The following is a 22,734-nucleotide window of genomic DNA, read 5'->3' as shown; positions in this document are numbered from 1 at the left end:
ATGTCTCTGAACAGCAAGCAGCCATTCGCCATCCCCGCCAACTTGCCCGCCAATATTATTCCTCCTCATCATCCACATTTTCGAATGCGCCCTCTTCATTTCTCTTCCCGACACAGTAGCACCATCATCAGCGGCAGCGGGACTCCGGCGATGCGAGGATGTCTCCCAACCCCACACCTACCTATTCCTGCATAATTACAGCCACCACTTTTTTTTCATGTCTGCTCTCAATCCCCCCACCACCTCCATTTTTTTCTTCCTCTCCCCAACTTATATGATTCATCAGGTTTGCCTTTCCTATAAATTTTTATGACCTAGGATGTTGCATGTATCTTGTTTTGTGTATTTCTTTTTTAGGATTTCTTTCTTTAACTTCTCTCATCTCATTCTGAAATGTTTTAAACCGTGGATGATGAAATTCCCTACTACTGACAGTTATGTGTCATTCTTTTGCAATTGCAGGGCAAAAGCTATTCGGAAGCTTGGATGAGTTTGTTGGCCCTCCTCTCTCGGCGGCGGTGATATTGCCTCGCAGACCCCCACCACCCCCTCCACACCACGAGTCCCTTCAAGCCGACGCGACCACTACCACACCATAAACACTCTCCCCTGCACCTCCTCTCAATCTTCTTCCTCCCTCCCTCAATTTTCTTCCTCACCCATCCGCCCTCCGCCACTCACCACCACCACCACCACCATCCGCCACACCCACCACCAACCCCACCAGGCGATGGAGGGCGACCTGCTGACCACATCCCCAGGACTGGCTCTCGGTTTCTCATGGCGGGTCCAGACGGCTCTCGCGACTGCCACTCCACTCCCACGTGCCAGACCGCATGCACCAGGCGGCGGCCTCCAACATGCTCATCGGGCTACCATCCCACATACAGGCTGCTGCAGGCGGCGTGGACGCAGATCCCAGGGACTTGAAGCCTTCGCTGAGAAATTCAACAGACGGATCCAACTCGGCGTGACCCGGCGGATGTAGGGGCCGCCTGAAGAGATTCCTGGTGTAGGCTCCGCCACCAGGAAGTACCCATCCTACGAATTCGAATCCCTCTGCCCTCTCCCCACCCAACAACTATGAATAGCGTTGAAGCCCATTCTACCAGGCATGCTAAAAGCCAGAAATCACACCGGAAACTCAGCAAAACCCGGCTATATAATGGAAGAGGAAGCGAGACGTCGATAGCAGCACCGGAAAAGAGATCCCTGGGAGCTTTTCGCCATCCCAGCCCGCGTCCTTCCTCAGAAATCGCTGCTATCACTACCTCAAACGTGGTGCGTCTGTTTATACCACGCAAAACAATAAATATTCTTACATGTCACTTGTCCTCAACCAACATCAACCAACATTGAGACTAACCTGTTTTAAAATGATTTGTCAATACCATATTTCTTATCACCCTTTTTCAATCATCAATACTTGTGCTTCCAATAATTAATATACATTCAAAATACTAAAGCTCCAAACCACTACTGCGTCCTCTTATTCGCAACAGAAAGGGATGTGAGTCATGTACAGGAGCATTCTTTTTTCTTACTACCCTTTTATTAATTTTCCCGTCTTCTTTTTGGTTTATGATATTGGTTAATTTATCACTAGCCTACAATAGTAACTACTAAAAATAACAATTCTTTACCTGGCAAGAATAGGCCTACAATATTTTGACACAGCACTTGGTCGGTGCCTATTGGCCTAGTATTGGTATATTTATATTTTTTGTCGTAAGGCTTCATTTTCCCTCTGATTTATTATTTACATCAACTAGATTAATTCCTATGCTTCTTTATTATTAGAGTTTGCCAAACCCCCTGTAAGTTATTAATTTAGCGTCACTACCTTCATTTTGTGTCCCGTGTAATATCCCTTCATTTTAAAGTGTGATGAAAATAAGATAAAAAAAATATAAATATAGAGCAAAAATAATTTAGCCCTAACAGCAACACTGGTTATAAAATATATCTTTGTTTTTTTTTATAGCATAAACGATATCTCTGTAGATGAGAGGCCCTATAGAAATAGTGGATCAAATGTATACGTTTGATTCGGGTTTACTAATTGCCAAAATATATGATTGTTTTATTACCAGTTGCAATAGGCCTACGTTTTGTTTTTGCAAGCCAACGTCATCTATTTTTTAACTATTTATTAGATGAAATTTTTTCATCATTATATATTCTTCGGATCCCCCTCCTCTTCCTCCTCCCTCATTTTGCTTGAAAATCTAAAATCTGACAGCAAATAAACGTATTTTCGAATAGGAAATAAAAGCTCAATCTAAACCTACTAGTTACGATTTCATTTTCGTTTCTGCTAAACGTTCGAGATGGGTACAATCCATTATGCATAGTATTCTCTTTTTAAATTATTTGTTATTTCTGAATTATTTATTTGTATAAATATGCCATCATTATAAAGTCGTTGCTTGTTAAATTCACCTTGTTTCGTAATGTTTATCTTATTGAAAAACCGTTTCATGAAATTACGTATCAGAATGTAAATATTTCACTGACATCACATATTGTTTTCTTATATGCTGTTTTAGCTAAATCACTTCTTTCTTAATGTCTATTTCTTTATTCCTTATTATTTTATTTATTTATTACATTAATGTATACTTTAAGTTATTTAATAAATTTTTCAATATATATTTCAATTAAAGATCAAATTTTAACATTTTATTGACGTATTTGAATGAGTGTATTTGTGCTTGGCCCAATTCTTGGAACAAAAATTCCTTGCATCTGCATATTGCAATGCATGATCAATCTTATTAATTAAATTGAATTAAATATATTCTTCAGCATCATCAATCATCCTTATAGGTAGGCCTATACTCATTTTTATTCTTGCAACTAAAGCTATCTTTGGCATGCTAGAAAGGTGCAAAGATAAACAACCATCAAGCATCAATAGATTTTATTTTTACATATCATTTCCTTCAGAAAAATCCCATTACTGTTCTACCTGCACTGTAAAAAAACGTATTTTCATTTTTCTGCTACCACGCTCTTTCCGCTCGTGGTAGCCTACCTGAAACAATGCTAATATTCTATTAGAGTCTAATCATGGATCTTGGGCTGGGGTAGTCCCATCGCGCAGCCCTGCCCAGATATCAGCCCCATAAAAACAGCCTCGCCTGCCAATGCCCCCTCTCTTTTAAATCTCAAAAACTGCTCCCGCTCGAGGCGCGATATGGCTTTGGAAGCAGGTTAGGCTACACCTTGATTTACTGGCGCGGGGATTCAGGTATAATAAATCAGCATTTTGATGTGCTCCTTTCTAAAGCGCCGTTCATGTCAGGCCGATGGGCTTAGCTACATGGCTGGTTTTCTAGATAAGTTTATGTCAATTTTTTCGTATAAGTTAGAAATTACCATGCATTATAAATTAACAAAGCAGGTTAGGAGAATTAGGTTAAGGTTAAAGGATGAGGGTAGGATTAGCCTAAAATGCAACAAACAAACCAACCTTTTGACTCAATTATATACTTTATCTCGACGCGAGCCTGCATGGCTAGTGACTTTAGTGACGTTAGAAGCGTTCTATGGGTTTTCAGCTCAGCTGCTACCACACCATGGATAGCTCCCATGCTCCCTGAGGGGGGGGGGGGGGCGCCAGCCTCCAATTTGCACTTCTGAAATCTGTCCTCCATTTAAAAGAGAATATTTATAGCAGCAGAATTATTTCATCTTGATTATTTGCGTAAATCTAATTCCAATTATAAATTATAATTGAAACAGTGAGGGAAATGCAGTATAACTACTATAATAATAAATATTATAATACAAATAATGCTCAAATAAACATTTCTTATTAATTACATTCCATCAATTATTGGAAAGAGATTCTACCTATTGATATGCAAAAGTTCCACCTTTTGCTTGCTGTGCAACCTAAGTGCATTATCCAACCTAAAATTTAGTATTACAAAATCGTTGGTGTATTTCAGGCTAGTTTAGGGAAAATATAATTAATACCCCTCTTATTAGGCTACTTTGTATTCTTTGGCATCTCAGGCTACAAAACCAATTTAGCCTTGGCTTGCAGCCTACCTCCCTGAAATAGCCACATGATACGTCAGAGTTATAACTGGGCTTCTATGGCTGTTTTCGATCATCTTTGGAATGGCCCGCATAGCCGCTGGCAGAATATATTTATTTATTTATAAAAAGAGATTTACCGTATATTTCCTACCAAATAAAAGAACCTTGACCAAAGCTATATCAGTGCGTGACACAATTCTGTACTCCAGCTGGCAATAAATAAACAATTATTTTGTATTATTCCTGTATCACGACCATTGCTCCAAATAAACTACCATTTTCACTTGTCTCTCTTAAACATATAAAAGCTTAACCACAAAATCAAAGCGGCGTAAAACACCACGATTTCAGCATTTGATAAATAATACTCAAAACAAGCCGTTATTAACGGAACCAGAATCTTGATGTTTTCATCAATTAAAAAGATGCTCTTAGTACGAGCGGTTCTAATTTTTCCTAAATACCATTCATAATGCGCTAATAACAAGATTATTAAATTACACATCGAATTATGAAAAGCAGATGGTTGCCAGGCGAGCGAGAGTATGAGCCTAAGTGGTCATTTGCTTTATCGCTGTTAATTGCTCAGCGTTGGTCAGGAAGGGCTGCCGAGAGAGAGTCTCATCAGAATTTAAATTAACTGAATGCAGTTAGATCTCGCTGCTTTGACGCACCGTGTGTTCGAAAATTGCACTACGGCTGAAATGGCAGCTCCCTCCACGGCTAACAGACTATTCCCTATTTACTTTCCATATATGGTGCAAAAAAATCAGTTAGGATTCTTTTGCAAACGATCAATCCAGGCTGCACTATCCGCATACATCACCACAGATTGTTGCATACACCACACACCTATTTTCCTTAAATTATCTTAACCAAGCCAAGCAGTTAACATCGAAACAACACACAGCCTCTCACTAGGCCTGCCTGTAGCGTGTAGCTTATCTTCCATGCGTTGAGACATGGCTGCCCAGTACCTGTGGTAGCCTACATTCAAAATAAAGAATGGCAGCAATGTTTCTTTTGTTATAATTAGCCTTCTATTCTTTCACTCCCCTTTCTGGTGTTGATGAAATTTTAATTAGGCCAGGGACATCTGAGCTCCGCCTGGGAGGCTGCAATAAACTCTTTAACTGTACATTTACAATTATCTCTTCAAACATAAACACAAGGGCAGAAATCGAATGCCACGGACACTGTAACCCCTTTATTTAGCATTGGTGGCGCTCAACTTACTGTTTTCCTTAACAAATCGCACATTGTCCCTGTATTGTCATCGCTTTGTTGGCTCTTTGAATAACACCACGCATTTAATATAGTCCCCAGTCTTCCATTGTGATTCTGGATTTGTCATTGATTCATGATTTGTAGTTGTTGATGCAATGTGCTAATTCTCACTGGTGATTAGTTTGTGAAGTGTTTTACAGGACTAATCAATGGAGTTTCATTAAGAGGGAGAAAATACATGTGTGGCCATTTTTCCCTTCGTGTAAACGGTTATATAACTATAATGTCAGCTGACAGGATGCGTGTGTTGTTTTTGCAGAATAAGTTATTTGGTGCGATTGAAAATAAACGTGCTGCACTTACATATGCCTGACCCCCCTCCCTATCTCTCTCTCTCTCTCTCTCTCTCTCTCTCTCTCTCTCTCTCTCTCTCTCTCTCTCTCTCTCTCTCTCTCTCTCTACTCTCTCTCTCTCTCTCTCTCTCACACACACACACACACATATACACACACACCCGTAGACCTCTCTCACTCCTTACCTGTCAGGAAATAAGCATGCATGCACTACCAACTATCCCGCTCTTCTGCCTATGCCATCAGGCAATCTATTCAGAGTATACCATCCCAATAACTCAAATGATTACTCTCCAGAGAAAGCTTGAGCCGATTTGAATTCTGCAGATATCATTAAAATCCATATAGGCAACAAAGGCTGATTGCATTGCCATGACTTCTAAGTGGCTCAGTTGTATTATATTCAAATGTATTTCACTCTCATGCCCAACAGGCTTACGTTTAACAGCCTCCTCTTAATTCTTTTTTTATTAAATCCCTTACAGCTATTTAATGCCACTACTCATTTATCCATGGCAGGTACGAAGACCGTTCATAATGTTTTGGACAAACAGCTCAATTGTAGCTTCCTTATCCGTCATAAACGCAAGACATGAATAAGGTACTTCGCCATCATTATAACATTGAATTACTTTAGATACTATCTACATTTAAAATTATATAGTCATTGGCGCAATGTTAAATGTATGCATTATCTAAATGATATTTTCCCGTATTACGTAAAAGAAAAGAAACAGAATGGAAAGGTATGATAGAATGGGCAAATCTGCGTACATATATGTTGAAATTACAATAATTTGAATAATTCGTTTTATTATATGTTATGTGGTTTTCGTTTCACATGTTTAGATTTGAATGATTTAAATATCAGTAAGTGAATATCAGCAGTGGGGCATTTAGGAAGAGCAAAACATGTTGCCCTTGTCCAAGGTTTCAGTCTTATTAAATGTTGATCTCTGTAAATTGCTAATCAAATATAGCCAGGTGCTCCAATTATTCACTGTGTATTTATTTCTCGTATTTATTTTTATTTATTTTTCTATTATTTCTCACTCTGCATTTGTTAAGTGCCGTAAGTCTACACACCTGTTATTTACACAGAAGCATGTGGCAAAATAAAATTCGATTTATTTGAAATATACCAATTAAGTTGTAAACTGCTTATTCAATTCAAATGATCAAACCGTCTGAAAAGTGGATGTTGCACACTACGCCGCGCAGCCGCCATTTCACGTCATTAAATATTTATCCGATTGTTTTTATTTCAATAAATGTACTATCTTTGTATTTCTATGAGAGGTTATTCACAATACGTATTTTAATTAAACATCACAGCACGCTAAAACCACCAGCGTTATTATACAATTAACACATTACAAATGAGTTTCGTAATAATTTCCAATAATCTCTAAGTCTATATGGTGGTAGAGACATATGACTTCAACGAGTTGAACGATATTAATTTGATCTGTAATTAAGGTATCAGCGTTTTACTCTTAATGAACTCTTAATGGGCGTAATGCTTTATTATCAATATAACTTAAATGCCTTCGATTGCAACCCTTTAAACGATTCGTGCGTTATCAAAGGCATGGCCCACCTGCACTATGATGGGCCATGTGAACTTCGTAATCTATACCTTAGTCCCAAGGTTCCAGGCATGATCCAAATGTTATCCGAACAAAAACATTATGACCATATTTTACATCACATTTCAGATAACCTTGTCACATGTTTTGGGTATGAATGCACGTTCCATTGAGCATGCATGATACCTCATCAGAGTATTTTCCAATATATGTTTTCTAATGCCCCTATTTCCAAACTCATTGTTCTTTAGTTATGCCCCCATTATTCAAACCAGTGGCATCAAAATGGGCCCAATGCCATTAAATATTAAACAGCCTAGAATGAGAATCGTTTACAGACAGTTAAGTGTCTTTCGTGCATCCCCTCCTTCCCCTTCTCTCTACAGCCATCTCCCTTATCTACATTGCAAAGCCATTTAACACGCATAGAGAGATTCGCTCATTTTCAGATGCTGTTGCGCCATTCGGAATGAGTAAGTTATTTGTAAAAGATTAGGCATCAGGTCTAATGAGGAAGGTAGGTATGGCTGTCTGCTGGATGCGTGTTCATTGAACTCTGACAGCCATGGTACTCTGTTATAGATCTGTGTTTCATATCCACAAGGTGCAGCCAAGCCCCAACTCTCTCTCCCCCCATCTCTCACTCCTCTCTCTCTTTCTCTTTTCCCCAACTCTCTCTCTTCCCAACTCCCTCCCGTCACTCTCTCTCTCTCCCTCTCCCCGGCACAGTTTATACAGACAGAATCCCATTTATAAAGTCCTTGAGCCAAATAACTGTTAGAGGCTCTAATTTATATCTGATCGAAATTAGCCGTCATTATATATACTTCATTAGCCATGTCTTTAATGTGCTTCTAACCACCATTTGTCAAGTACATTAATATCCAAGTCTTTAAAGTTGAGAGATCCAGAATCATTGAGCCTTGGCACTACTAATACTAATGATGCTATTTTATACAAATCTGCACAGAAGAGCTGGGACTACTAATTTTAAAGGTATTCTTTACTGGTGTTGTCACACATGTATTTGCTAAAAATGCAGATGGTCTGCATTATGTTTACATATGAATGAATAGTGTGGAGGCTTTATCTGCCTGTGTCCCTGTGATTTTCTATTCTCAAATTTCTGGCCAACAGCCTTCTCCACATTCTAGATGATGAATAAATGCCAGGCCTATGCCATCAGCTCACATGATGATAATAGTCAGTCAAAATGCAATTTGGCAGCCAGATAAAAACCAAATTGTGTAATTTATATTCATAAAATGTGTGGTCTCTGATAGTCAAATCAATTGATAATGACACATGGAGTGAGACAAATACTGCTACTGTGATATACATTAGTAAGAAAGGTTCAATGTTTTCTACTGGTCACCTCATAGCACTCAGAATCACGAGTAAGGGTTGTCTTTCTCCATCATACGTCTACCTCACTCCGCAGTAATGGCGTTTTATTATTGGTTAAAAACTCCTGGTGATTTCTCTCTCCCCCTCCCTCCCTCCTGCCCCCTTTAACGGATTCCTCCAGGCTAAAAGCAATAAAATTTAATTAGAATGCTAAAGGATGTGTCCCAAATGGCACCTATTCCCTACAATTGCACTACTTTTTGACTAATTTACTATGCAGGAGCCCTGGTTAAATTCTATTGGGAATGGATCTCACATAACCTGAGATGTAAATAAAGGAATGACGGTAGTGAAAGTTAGTTCTGAGTCGAGCTCTCATCACCCAGTTGGTAGCACCTTACCGAGCGGTGCGCGCCGTGCCCATCCACGGGGCCAGCTGCTGCCCAGGCCAAGCTCCACGACTAAATGAAATGGGCTCATTGGCGATGCCATTTCAAACAACCACCACCAATAGAGTAACTGCTGCAATAATCTATACATAGATTAAACCTATACAATGTATTATGCATGTGCGTATTATATAGACTGTATTGGATGCATTATTCATTAGGCCCTGCCGCTAACGAGAATCACACCACAAAATACTCAATTTTAATTGATGCCGCGTCAATGGTCCCAGATCCATTTTGGGGTGTAATGAAAGTCATGTTTGAGTCTCTTGGCAAGTGATATTTCCCTTCACCTCATCCCCCTAGCCAATTAATTGTTTGATATAAAGTGAGATGCATTTTAATAGCTATTGATTGAATGGCAGAGCTAAGGCAAGAGTGATTTGATATTATAATATCAGATCAGATTGGCTTAGCACAAACAACAAATGACAGGTAATATGGTCAGATATGAAACATAAAGGCAGTAAAGTTTACAGGCATGGAGAGGGAGAGGAGGAGTTCTGGCTAATTACAATGTTTGCATGATTAAAATAAATTAACTACAGGGATATCATCATATTTATTGAGCACATGAGCCATTACATAATTGTTAGTAACTTTTTTTGTACTGGAAATGAATCATTCAATAAATATATATTATATTGAAGAGATACTATAAAGAGTTAAACTCAAATATATATCTATATAATAAAAAATATATGAAGCTGTAAATACATTTTCAAACATAAAGCCTAATTTGATACATTGACTACAAAGATGTTGCTTTTTGACAGGGTAGGAGTCAAATTCATTTTGACAGTCAATTCATAGATTCAAAAATCCTTGCATTAAATTCTTCCCCAATTTATTGAATTTAAGTGGAATGATTAAAGCCTACATTAGGCCATTGACGCCAAAATGAGGAGAAATAAAATCCATTTCAGTGACATTATGAGCAATATACAACCACGTATCACATTATATACCATTCAAGAAATCCACACAATGCAAGGGTTAAGAGGTGCCCATAACTCCCACTGCCATAGTGCACAACCGATTGCCACTGCCCGGACGCCGCATGACCTATGGACTACAACTGATCAAGGCAGTATAGCGCAAACGAAGGAAAAGCCGCAATATAACGTAGACTGGAGCCCGATGGAGGCTACTGCATTGTACGGCTAGGATACCATTATAAGTACCCCTTCGCACGCGTCCCCTGTATTACATCCGCTACGCACACGCGCACGCGCACACACACACACACACACACACACACACACACACACACACACACACACACACACACACACACACACACACACACACACACAGGTACAAGTACAGTAGGCCATTAAAGAGTGCTTTACTGGATTCTCTCTGATCTCTGGATATTATTAGAGACACTCACTGGGAGTTTTGCCTGGCTTCCTGCATACTGTGCCTCTATCTCCCTCCTTTGCTCTATTTCTCCTCATCTTTGACCAAATCACAGCACTGGAACTGCCTGGCTACATTACAAACCACTGTGAAAAATGTATTGTTCACTATGCGGCTATTATAGCTAGAGTTCATTGCTCTTGCGTCAGATAAGCGCGAGTTCAGCCTGAACTGTCAGTTGAGGAGATGAGTTCGCGTCAGAATATCCACCTGTCATGAACATTTGCAGTATAATCGCCTGTGTACCTGCAAATGAAATAAATATCTATATGATTAATTGTTATTTATGTATTCATTATTCATTACTACTTTTATCATATTTATTATTATTTATAATTTATCATTATTATTATACAAACGAAAAATTGCAATAGTTATGATAAAATTAATGGGTTTGTGGAAGTTGGCATAACAAGTAAGCAATAGTTGATGCTGTACAGGTTTGACCTGGAATAGCTACCTATCTTCCTTTTAATCTCAGACAGTTTTTCTCAGTTCATTAAGGCATGACTCTTAATGTTGAAGCGTTCCACAGGGGTCCATATTGTTTTATTCTTTAGTCAGTTTCAGAGATTGGCTGATTCTTTACTAGTACCATTCTTGTTTACGCGAATATTGGCGTAACCAACCAATAAGTTTGCAGTTTTTGACACAAACCGGTATACCCTAGCACTACTACCATGTTCAAACAATTTAATCTCATGTCTTGTCATTCACCCTTAGTCATGCATACCCAATCCATGTCTCAATTGTCTCAAGGCTTACAAAATCCTTCTTTAACCTGCTCTCCTCCCCTTCATCACTGATTTAAGTCATATTTAACAAGTACATCACATCATGGCTTTCACTAGTTTGACCTGGTGATCATGAAACGTGTTCACTTAATGTTTTGTACACTCAGTGTATACAGGTGACATACCCTGAATCATTGGTCCCAGAGCCATGGCTCTGATTGTCGAATAGCTGTCAATCATGCAGGCTAAGACTGCTCATAGAATCCCTAAAAAAACACAAAAAAAACAACAACATTAAAAAATCTTAAGCATAACAAATCCGCAGAAAAAAAGGTCACTTGGCATTTTTGCCATTGGAACATTTTTACGTTAGTGGTTTCCGGACCACGTGTCAAGTTTCCACATGTACTCGTATGTTTTCCTATGTGAAAATTATCTGTAATTACCGCCATCATCATATATTTATATCCCAGTACATTTGCTTTTGAAAGAGACAATGCCTTGAAAACTTGACATGCAAAACATTTTGGTTATCAACAGTGGACTAATGAAAAGACCAAATATATAGTTTATGAGTGATTTACTTCCCCTGTGTCTCCCGCCACAGTTTTGGTATGCGGAGGAATGTGGCCCTGGAGAAGTTATCTCTCATCCCACCACTCCATTGTGATGTAAGGACTACCATCCATGATATCCAACTTATAATTTTAACCATGTTTTTAGGCTATACAGTGTTTGTTTTTGTTCTTTGACTACTAATATTGGAGTAGTCTGAGTTTTCTCTCACATGTGAAACTGTGAGTTTGATTTACTTCATATTCATGTAAAAATCCAATTTGCAGTTTCATATTAAGAAAATACAGAAGGATGGCAATGGGAATCCTTTGCCAGATCAGAGAAGTCTCATACACATGACACAAGGGCATGATTTACTCATAATACTATGATTGATGCTTAAGCATTTTTAAGTCATGACTCTCCCAGATGGTTCTTTATGATGTTCCCTCCCATGTCTCCGACCCTACTTTGTTTCCTTTTCTCTCTCGCTCTCCTCCACACTACCTGCACTCTGCCCCTACTGCAGATTAATTCGCCGCCGCAAACCCCAGCTCTCTCTCTCCCTACTCTCTCCTCTTCCAGCCCTATCCTTCCCTTCCTCTGCTCAATCCGCCCCTCCTCAATCTCCTGATTCTGCCTCCTCACTCTCTCCTCCTTTCTGCATCTTTGACTCTCTGCCTCTCCCTATCCTCCCGGCAGCTCAGTCCTCCCCTCCCAGCTCCTAGCCAACTCATTCTGAGCTCCACAGAGCAGAGCTCGGGCAATACGCAAATGAAAAAAACTAAACTCCTCAAGCCTGGCATCTTTTCCTCCTCCTCTCCACATTTTCTTCATCTGTTTCTTTTTCCTAGACCACCTTCTACCACTCTAAATTCCAAGCATCTGCCTCTAACCCACAGAAGCTCTTTGCCACATTTTCTCCTCTCACTCCCCCTCTCTCTGCCGATGGCTTCGTCAACCACTTTGAAAGAAGGTTAGCTACATCCATCCTGTTTGTTAATCTAAGCCAGCACTGCTATTCTACTCCTCACCTGCCCTACCCTATGCTTTGTCTCTCCCTCCCCAATAATCCTCGGCATGCTTATGTTTGCAAGGCCGCCCCAACAATAACCTGCCCAGCATTTCCCTCCTCATTACTCGGAATGCTCTCGGTGCCCTCCTCACCTTGTTCTATCCTTTCATGTACACATTACATATCCTTCCGTCTTCAAGAAGGCGGAAGTTGCTCCTTACTCAAAATCTTCAACACTCAAGCCCACACAGTATTAGCAACTTACAGACCAGTATGTCTGTTTTCTTTTGAAACTGTGTCGGTCTTTGTCTTCAGCTCTCTTCTCTCTCTCAACCTAATTGTCCAGTCCAAAACCAATCAGGGTTTCAGGACTGATCATTAACAAAAGAACTATCTTCTCTTCACAGGACTCTCCACTGCTAAAGTTAACTCTCTCTCCTCACTCTTGTCTTCATTCTCCCTTTGATACCATAGACCATCAGATCCTCCTCATGCCTCTCCGGGCTGGGCATCTCCAGTGGCTCATCTGATTGCGTCCACCTGGCAGTGCAACTTCTGCAGAGTGGCCGTGGGGAAGCTGTCTCCCACCGTGTCACCATGTCCCCAGGACTCGTTCTACCTCCTTTCTCCCTCCAGAGTCACTTGGCTCCTGTCATATCCTCACCTTCCATTTTCCTATCATTACTCGCTGTTTGATACACAGCGCTAATCTTCTCTTTCCCCCTTAGTAGCAGGTGGCGAATTATCTCTGCATGTCACAACCCCTCTCAGTATGGATGACGGATGCCCACCTCAAGCTGAACCCTGGCAGGGCCAACTGCTCTTCCTCCGGGAAGGACTGCCCGTCTCACATATCTGCCATCAGTTGGCTTCAACTCCATTCCTGTCCTCCTCCCAGAGTCTGACTAAAAACTTTCTGACAACACCCTGTCATTCTCCGCCAACATCAAGGCGAAGTGTTTGCTCTGAGTTCAATTACCAGCATTCGGAATGGCCCTGCCTTACACAGGAGCTGTGCTGGAAGTCTAATCCAGGCGCTATGTCTCAGCTGAATATACTATTGTGCTTCTGCCTCCTACCTGTGCCATTAAACCCCCTCGACTCATCCAGAATGCACCCAGCCATCTGGTGTTCTAACCTTCTTAAGTTCTCTCCGTCCCCCTCCGTTCCCGAGTTAGTTCCTTTGAGACCATGGTGCTTGCCTGTGGGCAGTAGACAGCGCCTCTGTGCCATGAGTTCTGAGTCAACATGACATTTGTTCACCTCTCACCTCTTTGGCCTGCTGGCTCCCTTCTCACAGGAAGTATGGTTCCCACTCAGCCCATCAACTGAAACTGTTGAGTCGGGCCTTAGGCTCCCTCAGGCCTTGGGACTGGGAGTCACTCACCTGTCAAAGGCGTTCAATTTACCTCTTTAAAGATTACCGGATATTAATTTTAGGTGCCAAAGTGGTTATCCACTGGCTGCTAGAATCTGACGCTCATTGTGAGTCGCTCTGTGGGCGTCTGCTGAAATAGCGTTAATGTACCCCCAGACCACTGTACTCTGTAAGTCTGCTCTGGATAAGGTATCTACTAAATACTAAAATGTAATTATAAATGTTATATTATATTAAAAACACACATAATAATTTAATCATAACTATAGCACACTTGTGTCACATCCTCAGGTCCAGAGTGTTTAAGTGCTGCATCAATGTCTCACAATCCACCTCGTGTATACAAATAATATATTTTTTTTATTTTGCCCCAGGTGACAAAACTTATGCTGATCACATTCCCAATTCTCGTTATAGTATCATCTCAGCCAAAAAACTTTTACAGTTATATTCCCTCATATTGATTCTACTGCTGGGTATCTGTTTTAGCCACAGAAAGGTTATTTCTATTGATCATATTCTTTAGCTATAAAACTATTATTGCTCTGAATGCCAGACCAATTCACGAGCCTGTTTGGCAATGATGGTACCGAGAAGTTTCGTCTAAACCGTAGGAACGCAGAAATGTGCTGATGTTGGCAGTTTATTGTATTCTGATCAGCTTTAATCACAGCTCCCGATTACGATCGGGCTGGCAGCTCCGCTATCATCTACATTATCTGTGTCCTCATCTTCAGTAGAAGTACTGGGAGGAGTGATGGCCATCTGTATTTCTCATGAAAAGCGACTGTTCATCCTCAGCACAGCAGCAAGGAGACTGTTGAGTCTCTAGAGGGTCAGAAGAGCCTGCACAGCAGGCCAAGGTTATCACTCTGTCAGCCCTGTGCAGGTATAGCCCTACCCGCAATATATCCCATTCGTTTTAACTCTGCCATTCCTCAAAATGTTGAATCTCCATACGCATACTATTATGATATTGCTATACTGCCCTATAAGAAATGCGTTGCCCTTCACCAATTTTCTTTTACCACCAAAATCAGCTTTTTTTGTATTTTTTCTATCTAGACAGACAGCAATTTCTGATACTCCCATATACCTCTATCAACTTCTCATCAGAGCTAAATCCACATTAGTCATTCATAGCTTTGCTAATAGATCAGAGTTTTATTGATCATTTTTGTTTTTATGGTAACATTACAACTATAATATCTAATGAAAAGCGCTATGCTGTCCCACTGGAGTAGTATTGTTATCATAGTATTCTGTCTATGTTTCTACACTGAGATCTTCAGATGTGTCTTACGTAGTAGCATAAGGGCAATAATCTATTATTCTATGTGGTAGCATACATCAGATATATTACCATCATAATGCTCTATCTGTCTCTATCGTAGATTTTGGTGATGTATCTTACAGGCCACAGTTCTCAACCTCTATGTAGCATTGAGGACCCAAACAGCTGTAAACTTTGCTTATATCAATCATATTTCATGTCCACTTGGTGTGGATGCATTTTTGCTATTTCTTTCACACTTCTTGGAATCACTGCCTCAGACTATTGAAAACTAATTTACCAGTAGGAATGCAAAGTTCTAGTTCTTGTGTGTGTGTGTGTGTGTGTGTGTGCCAGCAAGAAACGACTGGTAATAGCAGAGTCGATTAAGATTAGAAAGATGAGTCACGTAAATTTGCTTTATTGTGTAGTGACACAAAATTGCCACAATGTAATGCTCAATGTTATTCCCTGCCTGTTCAGTAAAAAAAAAAAAAAACACTTTACATAAATCCCATCATCAATGCTCTCTATGTTGGCAGCATCAAATACCCCAAACTATACAACGCTGTATTACTTGCTTTCATTGTTATCCTGTCAATACTGCAGTCTTCATTACATTTAGACCATTAGCCAGTTACCGTCTTTACTAATTAATCTATTGACAATCAGTCATCTCTGAAAATATCTATGTGATTATCAAAAACCAATTAGTAGCAAAATTATTGAATTGGAGCTTGCCTGTATGAGCACGGCAATAAAGAGATCACTGGTGAGTTGGGATCTGCCTCCAGAGTATGGAGGATGGACCTCTGAGGGCTGGACCTTCCCCATTTGTCCACAGAGGGGTGGCATATTACTGGCCTTAGCATCACTACTATATTAGCATCACTCACCATACAGTACTACGTAGTCGCAATGCGATGTAATATTGTATTATTTTTGTCGTATCATTGCAGTGAGGGAAAAATATTTATCCTGCTGATTTTATCGTTTGCCTGCGGACCAAAGGAAATGATCAATCTGGGTACTTAATTGTAAGTTTATTTGAACAGTAGGAACAAACTAACAACTAAAATTCCAAAAATTTATATAAAAAATGTTTATAAATTAATTTGCATTTTAATAGAAGGAAATAAGATATTCCTCTCAATCAGAAAGATTTCCCAGCTCTGGTGTCACTTTCATGCAGGTAACGAGCTGAGATTAGGAGCCTGCACTCACCCAAATATCAATCTCACTTATTTGTATAACACCCATCCACAAGCAATCAAATGATCAGATTTGAAAGCACTCTCCCTATGGCCAAGACCAAAGAGCTCTCCAAGATTCAGACAAGATTGTAAAAACCCTACACACTGGAATGGGCCACCCCAAACCATCGTAAACCAGCTTGGTGAAGGGTAACAACAGTTGATGCGATTGACCGCCAAATGGAAGAAACACCAAAATATCTTCATCACCATGGCCTGGGGCTCGTGCATCTCACCATTAGTTCAATCCATGAAACAGTGAGTAATCAGCTGAACTACACCGGGAGGATCTTGTCCTGATCTCAGGCAGCTGGGACCATAGTCACCAGAGAAGATATTAGTACCTCTTAAACTAAACCTCTTCCCCTTAAATCCCTGCTCACTACAGGGCTGTCAGAGTTTGCCAGTAGACATCTGAGACAGTTCAGAGAGAACTGGTTGAAGAGTTGTAGTCAGATAATATCTCTTTGGCATCAACTCAAGCTCAACGTGTTTGGAGGGGGGGAGGAATCTCCCATTCAAACACCAGTCAAACTGGTACTTGTCTTTGGGGTTTTCTGCTAAACCTACTTCATCAAAGGGAAGATGATAGATAAGGGCCATGTACCGTCAAATCTTTCTGGGTGAACCTCCTTCCCTCAATGAGCATTGAAAATGGGTCGTGAATGAGTATTCCAGCATGACCGACCTGCAAGCCAAGGCAACGCAAGGTATGGCTCAAGAAGAAGCACATTGAGTCCTGGTGCTGGCCAGTCTCCAACTATAATCCATAAAAACTGGATATATAATTTATTGCCCAAGCGTCAGGCTGAAACCTTTGGCGTGGAGAAGATCTGCAAGAGGAGTAGGACAAAATCCCTCCTGAGATGTGTGCAAACCTGTTGTTTAGCTACAACCAGCATCTAACCTCATTGATTGCCAGCAGGGTTTTGCCACCGATACAAGTAATGTTTTGCAGGGTCAAATGCCTTCCCTCATTAAAATACAAATCAATTTATAACATTTTTACATCGTTTTTCTGGATTTTTTATTCTTTCTCTCACTGTTCAAATAAGCGTGCCATTCAAATTATAACCTCACATTATGCTGTCAGTGGGCAACCCACAAGATCAACGGATCAAATACTTTTTCCCCTCATAATAAAGTGTACGCAGCACCTAGCAGTAAACCCTCTCAACGCAACCATTCCTAAAGGTTTGAAGCGTTGTTGTAAGATTCAGACATTTTTAATTAACAACCGCATCTCCAAGGTCAAAGTTCACTATATTGTCCTATCTCCCTGTTGTAATGATTGTCTTCCTCTCTCTTAACTTGATTAAACACATCCAATCCAGTTCTTGTGGGGCAATGAAGGACTGGAGCTGAGTAATGTCTGCATGCATAATCAATGTTGTAATATGCCCAGCCACTCCCGCTCGGAGCCCTGCATATTCTTTATTGTGCAGGCAGGGTAGGAAGCTGCTTGTATTCCTGTAGGTGGATTGGGGGGATTATGGAGAGATTTGAACCATTATCATTACACAAGAGGCCCTCAGCCCCAACTTTCCTCTATCTACATCCCCCTCATTTACTTTATCAATCCATGAAATCATAATATACATAATTCAAACAACCCAGAGAATGTCTTTAGGCTCCAAACCACTGTTGGCTTTTATTAGCTAATTAATGATGATTTATCGGAGTTACTCATTTGAGTGGGAGCCTCCGCTTCTGCCTTCAGCCGACTGCAAAGCTGTATAATCTGTAGATATCTTATTTGATAGCATCTATATACTAAAACAAATTCTGTCTTTTATTAACTTCCACAGCGATATAATTTCTACTCTATGAGGGTTGACCTTGTGTGGTTACTCTGTCTCATTAGCACCTCCCATTTAATTTTCCTACCTAAATTTATATAAATAAATCACAAATGCATGTCATTTTGCCTGTTGGATGTAAATGTGTCCTTGGGACAAAAGGGTTTAATATATGATTTATATTACAGAAGCACACTATATCAATCAGTGATTGGATTCCAAATCGCAGCATCAGCAATCCAAACACTCACAGTTTTCCTATCAGGGTTTTGGCATTACACACCAATCAGATCTTACATGTTTGCAATAACTGATCTCTTTCATCATAGTTTTACAGTGCCTTTTGGGTTCATTCTGTAATATATATATAACTTTGTCACATCTAAATACCACTTTATAACCACAAGCCAAATCCACTTACCACCACATCTGAATCTGCCAAAACAGTGTGTTTAAATTGCATCTAATATAGGATCCACCTTTAAAAATTAAATTTAATATTATATAATAATTCCTCCTGCCTCAGACAAGTATAGATTAATAATCACAAAGACAGTTACACTTTAGTACATTTAATCTTATTGTGTATTTGGTTGAATACAAATCATCCGTGTTAACAAACTGACAATGAGATAACCATTATGCTATTATTATGTCATGTATTTCAGTGAAAAAAAACCTTACTATCTTACTAATTAATGTCTTGTCCCCAGACACTTCATCTAGGCGTCTTTTTCTATTCCCCTCACAAAGCAGCAATGCTCAGAGACTGTTGGTGAAGCAAAGGTGCATACCCTGTACATATTCTATTCAAACAAGATAGTAACATCCCTGGGCTACCCTCACCAAGTCCCTTTGTTGTCTCTGAAAAGGCGGCCATATCATCTGTAGAGATATGTTCCTATAAGATCACCCCCCTTCGGTTTCCTTCATGCAGCCAGGGAGGCCAGGTCACCGGCAATGGGAGTGGATTAAACCTGAAGGAAACCTTTGCACCTACCATGTCCTTGGCATCATATTCACAGCATATTGAACCACTAAGGGCCAAATCCTGACTTAAGATCTATGCATTTAACTAGGTTTTTAAATTAAATCATGCATTGATATCAATGGGGAATCTATGCCAAAATCAGATTCAAGCGTATCTGATCTCAAGTTCAGCCCCTAAATCTAGAAAGGTTGTTGTTTTGTTAGGATGCATGGAGGGAGTTTACCCATTTAAAAAAACCCCAGTTGCTTTGGATCTCAAACCAAGTGTTACACTGACTACACAATTGGTATGACTAATATAATTACTGTATTAGCAATATCAAAACATCTCCAGTCAATACATGACAATGAGTCAAATTGGCTTAATCTAGCACAGGTCCATTGAGTTAGCGTTTCATATTGAAAAGTACCGTTTATGTTTCATAAAAACCATTTAAACTAAGTCTGTATGGGTATAATTAAATCTGTTAATCCATCCACCCATTTTGGCCAGTACCTGTCAAATCTACAAGAAACCGGATGTTTGATCAAAGATGCCTCTTATATTTTCCCACCCTCTGCATGCATATCATGGAAATTGAATTTACCTTTCCCTCCTTCCCACCCTACCACAGGTTAAGTCCCTAAGAGCCTTGTGGGAACTCAGGAAATACCTGCTGTCAAGTTACCTGGCATTCAAATTAAATTATCAAAAATAAAAATTAGTTAAGCATTACTGGGTGATATGTGGGATAAGCCCACCTTCCTAATCTTCCATCACAGAATTCAAATAAAATTCAAACAACAAAGGAAACAGCAGCCCATATCACAGTATTGTGTGAGAATGCACTCCAGCGATCACGTTCCTTTAACAGAGGTCTTTCCTCACAAGGTGCCTCAGCTCTCTAGTCTATAGAACCTGAGCTCTGTTTACTCTGAGGAGAAATTAACCTTTAATGTTGAAGGCTTAAAAACATCCTGTCTGACTACACTGTGTTCTCAAGTCTACGATTACATAAAACCAACCATATCATTTCCTAGCTGTCATGCTGAAAAGAGTTTGGATTATGTTACTGGAGTTTTTAGATTTACATCAAAACTTTCACATCAGTCAGCCTTTAATTTGTATTTTTTTATAAAAAAACCCAAACATATTTTATGAGATGTTCACTTGACTGAATGGCTCTTATTGATATTGGAATGTACTCCAGTGCAGATCCCCACATCAAAAGTGTATCTTTCTATGTCCATATTATTCCACAGAGGACCTGAGGAGGGTCCTGTGTGTGTGTGTGTGTGTGTGTGTGTGTGTGTGTGTGTGTGTGTGTGTGTATACACAATGGAGTTCTGGCAGGAAGTGGCGCTGCTTGAGTCCACCTCTGAGGAGAAAGCGCCAGATTAAACATCACAGTATTCAACTAGGCTAACCTCAGCAATTGTGCCAAATGGAAAAAAGGGTACAGCCCCACTTACCTCCGTATCGTCACAACAAACATCGTACACAACCACACATGCACTTTGGTGTACTCAGCACAGACAAAAAAACAGAAACACACAGAAACAGATGCAGATGCACTCCCACCACACACACACACACACACATACACACACACGATGTGTTTGATGGAAAGATGCAAATAAAATAGCCAGGAGTTGCTCCCAGAGAACGGCAGTTGTGTTCCATTATTCCATCCCCCACTTTAGATACTCCAGGGATCCCTGGGAGAATAGAGCAATAAGTTCACTTTGGCTGAATTAATGCTGTAATTCTTACCTCAGGAGAGCCAGTGGCATTACGCTTGACCGGCTTTTTTATTCCAGAATGGTTTCAACTGGCTGAATTTTCTCTCTTTTTTTAATATTAGTCTTAATTTGTTAGCCTAACTGTAAATTAACCAATCTCTATTATATTCCAGTAGACCTTCACATGCTCCTGCATAACTTTGTCTATGGTCAAGGTTGCTGACTAATAGGAAGTCTGGCATAAAAAAGGCTATTAAAATTAGCTAAATATTTGCCTTGGCACCTTATACAGAACTGGTGCCAGTTGATGAGCAGCTGTTTGGTCATGCATGTGTTTCTCACAGAAAGACTGTGACAGGAGGTAACATTCAATTAAGAGTTACTACCTAGTATATTCAGTTGGCTAAAACTACAGAACACTACTTTCAACATGAAGTGAGGAAATGACTTATAGATTACTCTTATGAAATACCATAATAAACGCATTCTTATAATTTTAAACATCAGCTTTATCAATATCCACACTTATTCCATTTACATATTCTATAGGTATTGTGAGTTGGGTGTCTATGACTGAGAAGCCAGGCGCAGGAATTGAAAGAGCTGTATGTACACACACTTTCATCACACCTCGCTGCAAGGAGAGGACAGCTGGGAGGTGAGAGGACAGCTGAGAGGAGGGAGGACAGCTGAGAGGAGAGAGGACAGCGGAGAGGAGAGAGGACAGCTGGAGAGAGGACAGCTGGGGAGGAGAAAGGACAGCTGAGAGGAGAGGACGAGGCTGAGAGGGAAGGCCAGCCGGGAGGAGGAGAGGGACAGCTGGGGAGAGAGGATTGATGAGAGGAGGGGACAGCCAGGGAGGAAGGGACAGGCTGAGGCCGGAGGATTAGAGTGAGGGGGGGAGAGGAGGGACAGGCTGGTGGAGAGGACAGCTGAGAGGAGAGGACAGCTGGGGAGGAGAGAGGGACAGCTGAGAGGAGGAGGACAGCTGAGAGGAGAGAGGACAGCTGAGGGAGAGAGGACCAGGCTGAGGCAGAGAGACAGTTGAGAGGAGAGGACAGATGAGAGGAGAGAGGACAGCTGAGAGGAGAGGAAGGCTGAGAGGAGAGAGGACAGCTGAGAGGAGAGGACAGGCTGACTGCAGAGGACAGCTGGGGAGGGAGAGGACAGGCTGAGGTAGAGGAGGACAGCTGAGAAGACAGCTGTGGAGGAGGACAGCTGAGAGTAGAGAGGACAGCTGAGAGGAGAGGACAGATGAGGGGAGGACAGCTGAGAGGGGGGAGGTTAGCTGAGAGGAGGGGCCAGCTGGGAGGAGGGGGGATGGCTAGAGGAGAGGAACTGGGGCGAAGGAGGATTAGGTGAGAGGGGGGGGGGGGGGGACAGCTGAGAGGAAACCCCAGCTGAGAGGAGAGGACAGGCTCAGAGGAAGAGGACACGAGAAGAGAGGACAGCTGAGAGGAGTTGAGCAGCTGAGAGGAGAGGGACAGCTGAGAGGAGAAGAGGACAGCTGAGAGGAGAGGACAGCTGGGGAAGGAGAGAGGACAGCTGGGGAGGAGAGAGACAGCTGAGAGGAGAACG

General features: G+C 40.8%; 1 pseudogene; it reads left to right on the top strand.

Annotated features, from left to right (window-relative positions):
* LOC123487479 overlaps window positions 1–22,734 on the top strand; it is a 24,325-nt pseudogene continuing 1,591 nt past the window's right edge.

Source organism: Coregonus clupeaformis, unplaced genomic scaffold (genome assembly GCF_020615455.1).
Source record: "Coregonus clupeaformis isolate EN_2021a unplaced genomic scaffold, ASM2061545v1 scaf1718, whole genome shotgun sequence".
Lineage (NCBI taxonomy): Eukaryota > Metazoa > Chordata > Actinopteri > Salmoniformes > Salmonidae > Coregonus > Coregonus clupeaformis.
The sequence above is the reverse complement of the archived record's forward strand: the minus strand, read 5'-3'. Positions and strand labels throughout refer to the sequence as shown.